The sequence below is a fragment of the Acomys minous genome (genome assembly GCF_964271855.1).
Source record: "Acomys minous genome assembly, chromosome: 2".
Classification (NCBI taxonomy): Eukaryota; Metazoa; Chordata; class Mammalia; order Rodentia; family Muridae; genus Acomys; species Acomys minous.
Window position 1 is genome coordinate 143014492 of NC_140484.1, and position 7362 is coordinate 143021853.

The following is a 7362-nucleotide window of genomic DNA, read 5'->3' on the forward strand; positions in this document are numbered from 1 at the left end:
GACCTAGGTCCTCTGTACATCTCTTCCGGTTGTGTACATCAGTATGGTCTTCTTGAGGGACTCCTAACAGTGGGAGCGGGGCTGTCTCTGATTCTTTTACCTGCTTTGGGACCCTTTTCCTTCAACTCTGTTGCTTTGTTCAGCCTTAATATGAGGGACAGTATGTACCTAGTTTTACTGTAACTTGAAATGTCCTGTTTGGTTGATATCCCTGGGAGGCCTGCCCTTTTCTGAAAGGAAACAGGAGGAATGGCTCCGGGAAACGGAGGAGGAACTGGGGGGAAGAGTAGGGAAGGGACCCGGTGCCCAGGATGTAATGTATGAGAATAATAATAAATAAGAAATGTTTCTCAAATAGGAACATCCTAAAAATATAACCCATGTCTCCTCTTTTCAACTCTTGCTCTAGAGAGAAGCAGGGAGCTGATGAGGAGGAGATATTAGCCTAGCTGAATTTAAAAAGATGGGCTAGCCAGGTGCCCTGGGGCTTCCCTGTAATCCCAGCACTCAGGGAGGCAGGGGCAGGTCTCTGTGAGCTCCAGGCCAGCCAAAGCTACACAGTAAAACCCTGTCTCAAAAAACCAAACCAAACCAAACAAAAAGCAGGGATAGAGGTAAGAAAAACCTCATCTATAACCCCCTCGGAAGTCCTGATTAAAAAAATAACAGCCTTTACAGTATTCATACAAGTTATAATAAACTCAATTTTGACCGTGTCTCAAAAAACCAAAAATAAAAAATAAAAACATAAAAAAAGTAAATAAACTCAATTTTGAAAGTCAGTCCTGTTTGTACAATTGCACGGTAACAAAGGGGTATTTAGTTAGTTATTCCTTTTTTTTTTTGAAACTCTGTTCCTTCTCCCACTGTCTCTCATGGCTTTACCACTAAGATAAAGACCCTCAGCTTGGGAGATCCATCTCTTGGGACTTGACTTTGACCTATAAACACCCATTCCTCACAGCCCAACCAAGCGTTAAGCAGATTATGTGATTAAAATACTTTCTACTAATGGGTAAATGAGCTTTAATCCACAAGATTCAATTCTACAAATGCCATTAAGTCATACTATGTATTAGGCTCAAAGTTTAACCAAAGATTCCAGTCTTCTTACTAGGAAACTTAATCTAAATATAAAGAAGAGACACAAGAGCATCTTCTTCATCCCACTGTGGAGCTTCCTGTTCTCCCCATGTGCCACAGGATCCCTATTTCCTCTGGGAACAGTCAATGACCAGGGACACAACGTGGTAAGATATAGCAAATAGTAAGTACTCGAATCCTGAAATGGGCTATAGATGGTATCATGGACTTAACTTTACATATTAGCTACAAGATTCTAAAGAGCTTCTATATAAACCAATATACTCTTAAGATACTTATAAATAAAACAGTAAACAGTGAGTTTTTCATCAGTTATTCCCATAGTAAAAATGTTAATGTAGTCCCCTCTTAAAGTACATATTCCAGTGTTAGCAGATGATGGCTGAAACTGTGACTAGCACCAAATGAATCCCAGGTATTCTATGGCTGTCCTTACCTATAAGGACACTTCACTGGTTCTGCACAGTAACAATAATTAACAATATATTCTGCTAAAAAGTTTTGTGACTTAAGTGTTATACATCTTAGCAACCTTGGCATATGACCTCTTTTCTTCCCCTATAAAGTTAGGAACTTTTACTTTTCTCACATACAAGAAGCATGTTATGGCTTCTTGTTGACATATATGAATTAGTAACAACACTACTTTTATGCTGTGGGCCATCATTAAATAAAATAAAGGTTCTTGATCACATTGTGAAATCAGTGGCAAATGGATGGGTAGCACGTTCTGGTCAGATCCACTGGACAAAGGGGTAATTTGTAATTTAGGCGGGGTAGTGTGAGAAACCCAATTTTATCATTGTATTTGGCACAGTATGTAATTTAAAACGTACAAGCTTACTTATGGACTTTTTCCATTTAATGACTTCAAACCAGTAATAAACTCCAAAAAGCAAAAGTGGACAAGGAGACACTACTGTAGAAAGTATCTGGTTAATTTGTAGCACTGTATTTAAAGGGTACTAAACCAATCTATTGATTTTAATAAGATTTTACATTTCCAATTATTTTAAAAGTTTGTAATTCTGGACCAGAGAGATGGCTCAGCAGTTAAGAGCACTGACTGCTCTTCCGGAGGTCCTGAGTTCAAGTCCCAGCAACCACATGGTGGCTCACAACCATCTATAATGTGATCCGATACCGTCTTCTGGCCTGCAGGGTACAAGCAGGCAGAGCACTATATACATAATAAATAAATAAATTTTTTAAATGTTTATAATTCCAAACTAATTGGCATAGTTGATTTAAACTTATGGTCCTAGTTATACAATTAATTCTGACACAACACAAGTTCCTAGAGTAGAATATAAAACATAGCTCCACATGAAGCTATTTTTGTTTTACTTGTCAATATTTTAAAAATCAGAAATTTGCATTTAAATTTCTAGAGTTCCTATATTCTTTTATGACGGCTGAAGGCTGATTCCACGTTCATGTATACAGTATGGATACCTGTCAGAGAAGCCAATGCATTGACACGCCTCTATGTGTCTAGTACTGAAAGCATTCCTATCTCTGAGAACGCACAGCACTTCCAGATCACGTGTACCCTCCACTGGGCATTTAAATGGGAAAGGCCACAAAGCAGGCCACAGCTATTTGAATAAAAGCGAAACACTAATAAGCTCTATGTTAGAGAAAATTATTAAGCCTAAAACCTTCAAAATGACCTCTCCTTGAAAACTGTATCAACTCGTCGTTATCTACCGTTAAGTAATCTTTCAAGTACTTTCCACTGCTTTCTGCTTAATATTCAGGCATCAGCCAGGGTTGAGTTCTAGAGGGACTCTACAGTACAGAACCCCATTTAGCCTTATTGTATCTTTTCCTCCAATTTCTACAGTCTCTTTCATTCAAAACCTGACCATAAACCCCTCTCTTAAAGAGTTTTGATCAAAATTGACTAGTGGTGATAGAGAAGAAAGAGCAGATAAAAACACAACTGCCAATCAATACTTTGGACTGCTTCAGCCTCTTCTTAGAGCATGCCTATAAAAATAATGTCATATATTAAGTGCAAAGTGGAAAACTTTTTAGCATGCCATGGACTCCGAATACCAGTAAAGGGCCGAGGCTCAAAATTCTAAAGAGAGGGGGGGAAAAAAAGCGAATCCAGTAAGACACACTGGCCCACACTAACAAACTCCTAAGTGAAATCTCAGCTCCCTTCAACCCCGTCCCCCAAAATAAGAGGTGCCAGAGGCCTTGTGTCTTACAGAGAATAAACCAGAACCCTTTCTGGACAAGTTAGGGAAACAAAGCTTTACCATCGTTGATACAATTACAGGATAAAACCACCCAGCACATTACAGGTGTCTCATCCTCCACCCCGAAGGGCGACTCCCCCACCACCCACCCACCGTACCCCCACACTGGGGGCCTCTACTCACCGCCCTATTGTGATGCGCCCTCTTAGGGTTGTCGCCGCGGTGGCCCAAAGATGACAGGAAAGGGGCGGGGCACGGGGTTACTCTGCCCTGGAAAGGAGGTTGGAAAGGAGGTGTGAGAAAAATCGCCTTTTTCCCTCCGGGGAAAGGCCTCTCTGGGCTCCTAACCCAAAAACCCAGCACCCTTCTCCGCCTCTCCCGACCCGGGCGGTGCCGGAGCCGGCAGCCCCGAGCGCCACCCCGCACTCCGGGAGCGGCAGCCCAGCCGCCCAGACCCCGGTCACAGCAGCCAGCCTCGCCCTCGGCTCCCACCGCAAGCCCAGCCGCCCGCCCCCGGCTCGCACCCACCTGCCGGCCCCTGCGACGTCCACTGAGGGCCCAGGAGAAACGCTACGGGGAGCGCCGCTCCGCTCCCTCCGCCCGCTCAGCCGGACCCCGCCGGTGCTAGGTGTGAAGCGGCCGCTCCACCAGCTGCGCCTACCAGAGCCGCCCCGGCAGGTTGCAGGCCGGCGGCTCCCTTAGCTGCTTCTCGCGAGACTTCGCACTAGGGAAAAGGCGAGGCGAGGCGCGTTCTCGCGCGAATGACGGCGCTCCGCCCACAGTGGGCGTGGCGCAGGGGCCCCTGGGGCAGCCGAGTAGCTTCGGGGTCTCAGCTGCCCAGGCTGCGCTGTAAGGTCCGTGCGAGCGCTGCGCAGCGCAGTCACCTAGCACCCGGCTCCGGGCACCCCCAAACCCTTGAGCACACTCTCTCCCCACGCTTCCTGTCAGCCTTCCGCAAAAACGGACAGCGTCTCTGGCCCAGTAAACGCAGCGCCAAGGGAGACCTGTTCCAGGAGAGCGTTTCGGTCAGAGAGAACACCAGGGTCGCCTCTGCGGGGTCGGCGAGCGGCGGCACGAGGCGGTGGTTCTGGGGGGCCCCCTCCTCCTGTCCCCTGCGGCCGCCGCTGGGTTTCAAACACTGTTGGCGGGAACCCCTGCAACCACCTGAAACGTCTCCGGTGGCGCCACCTCTGGGACGTGGAGAATCACCTAAATGGGATGAGCTCCTGGCGCCCAAAAACTCGCTTAAGTAGCGTCACCAAACCTACCGTGGTGTTAGGCTCTAAAAGAGGAGGACACGTGAGAAAGACGCCTGTCGAAGCTCTCACCTCCTGGGGATTCAGACTCAGCCGAGGAAACAGATAATCCCATGAGGCGTTTGCTAGGGCACGTGCTCCCTATAGTGCGTGAGCTCTAGGGGCTGATCTGAGACCAGATCTATCTAGTTAAACTCCCTGCGGGCGCAGCGCAGCGGCACACACCTCTGGTTTTAGGATTCCGGAGGGAGGCAGAAGCAGAAGGATTGAGTTGAGCTAGAGTGAGATCTTGTCTCAAAAAACAAGCAAGTCGGGAATGGCATTTGAGTCCAATCTTAGGGATCAGTAGGCGGTCCCTCAGTTTGAGAAGAGTGGGAAGGGCGTAAACTGAAAGCACCTGACCCCAGGGACCCTAACCCCGCCCCCCTCGCCCCAAAAGACCCCAGTTGCTTGACTAGACCAACTCCATGACAGGCCTCAGGTTTTCCCCTCTGCCTAAGTAGGCCAAGTTTCTAACAATTTCTGAAAACTAAGCAAAACAAAACAACCCACAAGGTGTAGACAGCTCATGGGCAGCTAATCAGCTTATAGAACAAAATGACTAGACACCATGTTTTTATTACTTCATAATAAAAGCTGGCCCCATCCAATCAAATTGAAGGCCAACTCTTGAGTAAGAGCCAAAACTTCAGTGACTCAAAAGTCCCCAATAACCAAACAGCCAGTCCTGAATCCCTTTGTACACTGTCGTCACAGATCCCTCCAACGGTCTATAAATTTAGCCTGTGTGCTCATTTCGGGGTCGCCCTCCGGAGGAGGGAGACGACCCTAGCATACTGGAATAAAACCACTCTTTGTTTTTGCCTACTGCCTTGGGCTCTTTCTTCAGCAGATCACCCGAACTAACAAAACAAAGAGGAAGAAGATATGATTTAAGTATTTTGGTATGAAAAGAGATTTGCTTAAGATCGAGTCACTAGCCAGGCGGTGGTGGTGCAAGCCTGTAATCCCAGCATTCCATTCCGGAAGCAGAGGCAAATCTCTGAGTTCAAGGCCAGCCTGGTTTACAAATGAGTTCAGGACAGCCATGACTACACAGAGAAACCCTGTCTCAAAAGAAAAAAAAAATCTAGTCACTGTAAGAAAAAATTCTCTGGATTCTGTATGAGGTAGCAAATGTTTTCCAAGCGAACATTTATGCTAAGGGAATTAGCAGTTGAAGTGAAAGACTGATAGCATACTTTCTTCCTGAAAGGACTTAAATATCAGAGACCAAAGGAAAACAGGTTATTGCCATATACCAAGTTTTTATAGCCAACATTCTACATTCTTGGAAATTGCCCTTAATCTTTAAAACTTTCTAACAAGAGCAAGCTAATGAGGTTTGTCATGAATAAAGTTCAAAGAAACTTTATTAAAAGGGAGTGACTTTAGGGTAGACCCTGATCTCCACAGTTCCCCTTATAACATCCTGCTAAGCCAAAACTCTCTCAAAGGCTACCTGTTTGCATGGCAAATTAATGGTAAACCATAAGCTTAGAATCTATTTTATTTTTAGGTTGGTGTTGACACAGGGTCTTATATATCCCAGGCTCCTTGAGATCTATGTGTCCAGGGATAGCCTTGAACTTGTGGTCACCTTCTCCCCATACAACTGCTATTGGCAAGATTCCAGGCTGTGCCAACACTCAGCTTTACGCAGCAGTGCTAGAGAGCCAGCCCAGGGCATCATGCCTGTCAGTCAAGCACTCTAACAACTAAGGTGCATCTCAGCTTTCTATTTAGATTTTAAAACCTGGGATTTGGGGGTAGAGGTGTAGTTTAATGACCAATGTTCACTTTCTAGCATCATTTAAATATATATATATATATATATATATATATATACACATATATACAAATATAAGTTATATATATTTATATACATATATACAAATATAAATAATACATATATGCCTTTATATTACTATTTTGTACACTAATATCTAATGGCAGAGCAGAAAAATCCAACAAATACAGAAGGATTTCTAACCATATTTAGCAAATATTATATTTTTATTGCTCAAGGTCCTTGTGAGCATACTGAGAGACACAGACACTACTAGTACAAACTGATAAAAATGAGGCAGATAAACAAGATACATATATGTCGTGTTGGGTTATGCGAACAATCAATGGCTATGGAGAGGTCAGAGACAGGAAAGATTACTTCTAGAGCTGGGGAATCCAGTGGAAGAGTGTTTGTGTAGCATTCACAGAATCTCAGACAAAATGGTAAGGAGACAGGAAAAGAAGGGAAACTTCCTAGACGACTGAAGAAAATTACTTGCTCTCCCTAGCAACCACTGTCAGTAGTTTCTCATGGCTTCTCTACCATCTGTGATGGAATGTGACAGACCACGTCATGTACAGATAAACATAGCTGCTGTGAGTTCAGCTTCAAAGTTCTCTATGCTGAAACTTCATCATCCCTTTCTACCACCAGCCCCAAGATCTTACTTGTCCCCTGGAGAGGAACCTCTGTCCGGGACGGAAGGAATGACAAGATGGGCCTGATGAACGGATTTTGTTTTTGTTTCTTTGAGACAGGGTTTCTCTGGGGAGCCTTGGCTGTCCTGGAATTCACTCTGTTAGATCAGGCTGGCCTGGAACTCAAGAGATCTGTCTGCCACTGCCTCCAGAGTGCTGGTATTAAAGGCATATGCTACCACCACCCCTGTCTTTTGTGGGTTTTTTTGGGTTTTGGATGTTTGTTTGATAAAAGGGTTTGTTTTCTGGACAAAGAGAAAGAA

The 7362-nt window shown here is 44.9% G+C and overlaps 1 protein-coding gene across 7 annotated transcripts in view; it reads right to left on the minus strand.

Moving 5' to 3' along the window:
* Window positions 1-4049, minus strand: part of BTBD10 (BTB domain containing 10) — a 57741-nt gene extending 53692 nt beyond the window's left edge. For 3 of the 7 annotated variants that reach the window (XM_084773002.1, XM_084772998.1, XM_084772997.1), the window contains exons 1-2: window positions 3843-4049; window positions 3498-3584 (exon numbers count right to left, since the gene is read on the minus strand). The gene's annotated coding sequence lies outside the window, so the exon portion shown is untranslated. Of the gene's footprint in view, window positions 1-3374; window positions 3446-3497; window positions 3585-3842 lie in introns of those variants that run through there. The other 4 variants (XM_084773001.1, XM_084773000.1, XM_084772999.1 and 1 more) reach the window with 3 other exon arrangements.
* Window positions 4050-7362: the final 3313 nt, after the last annotated feature.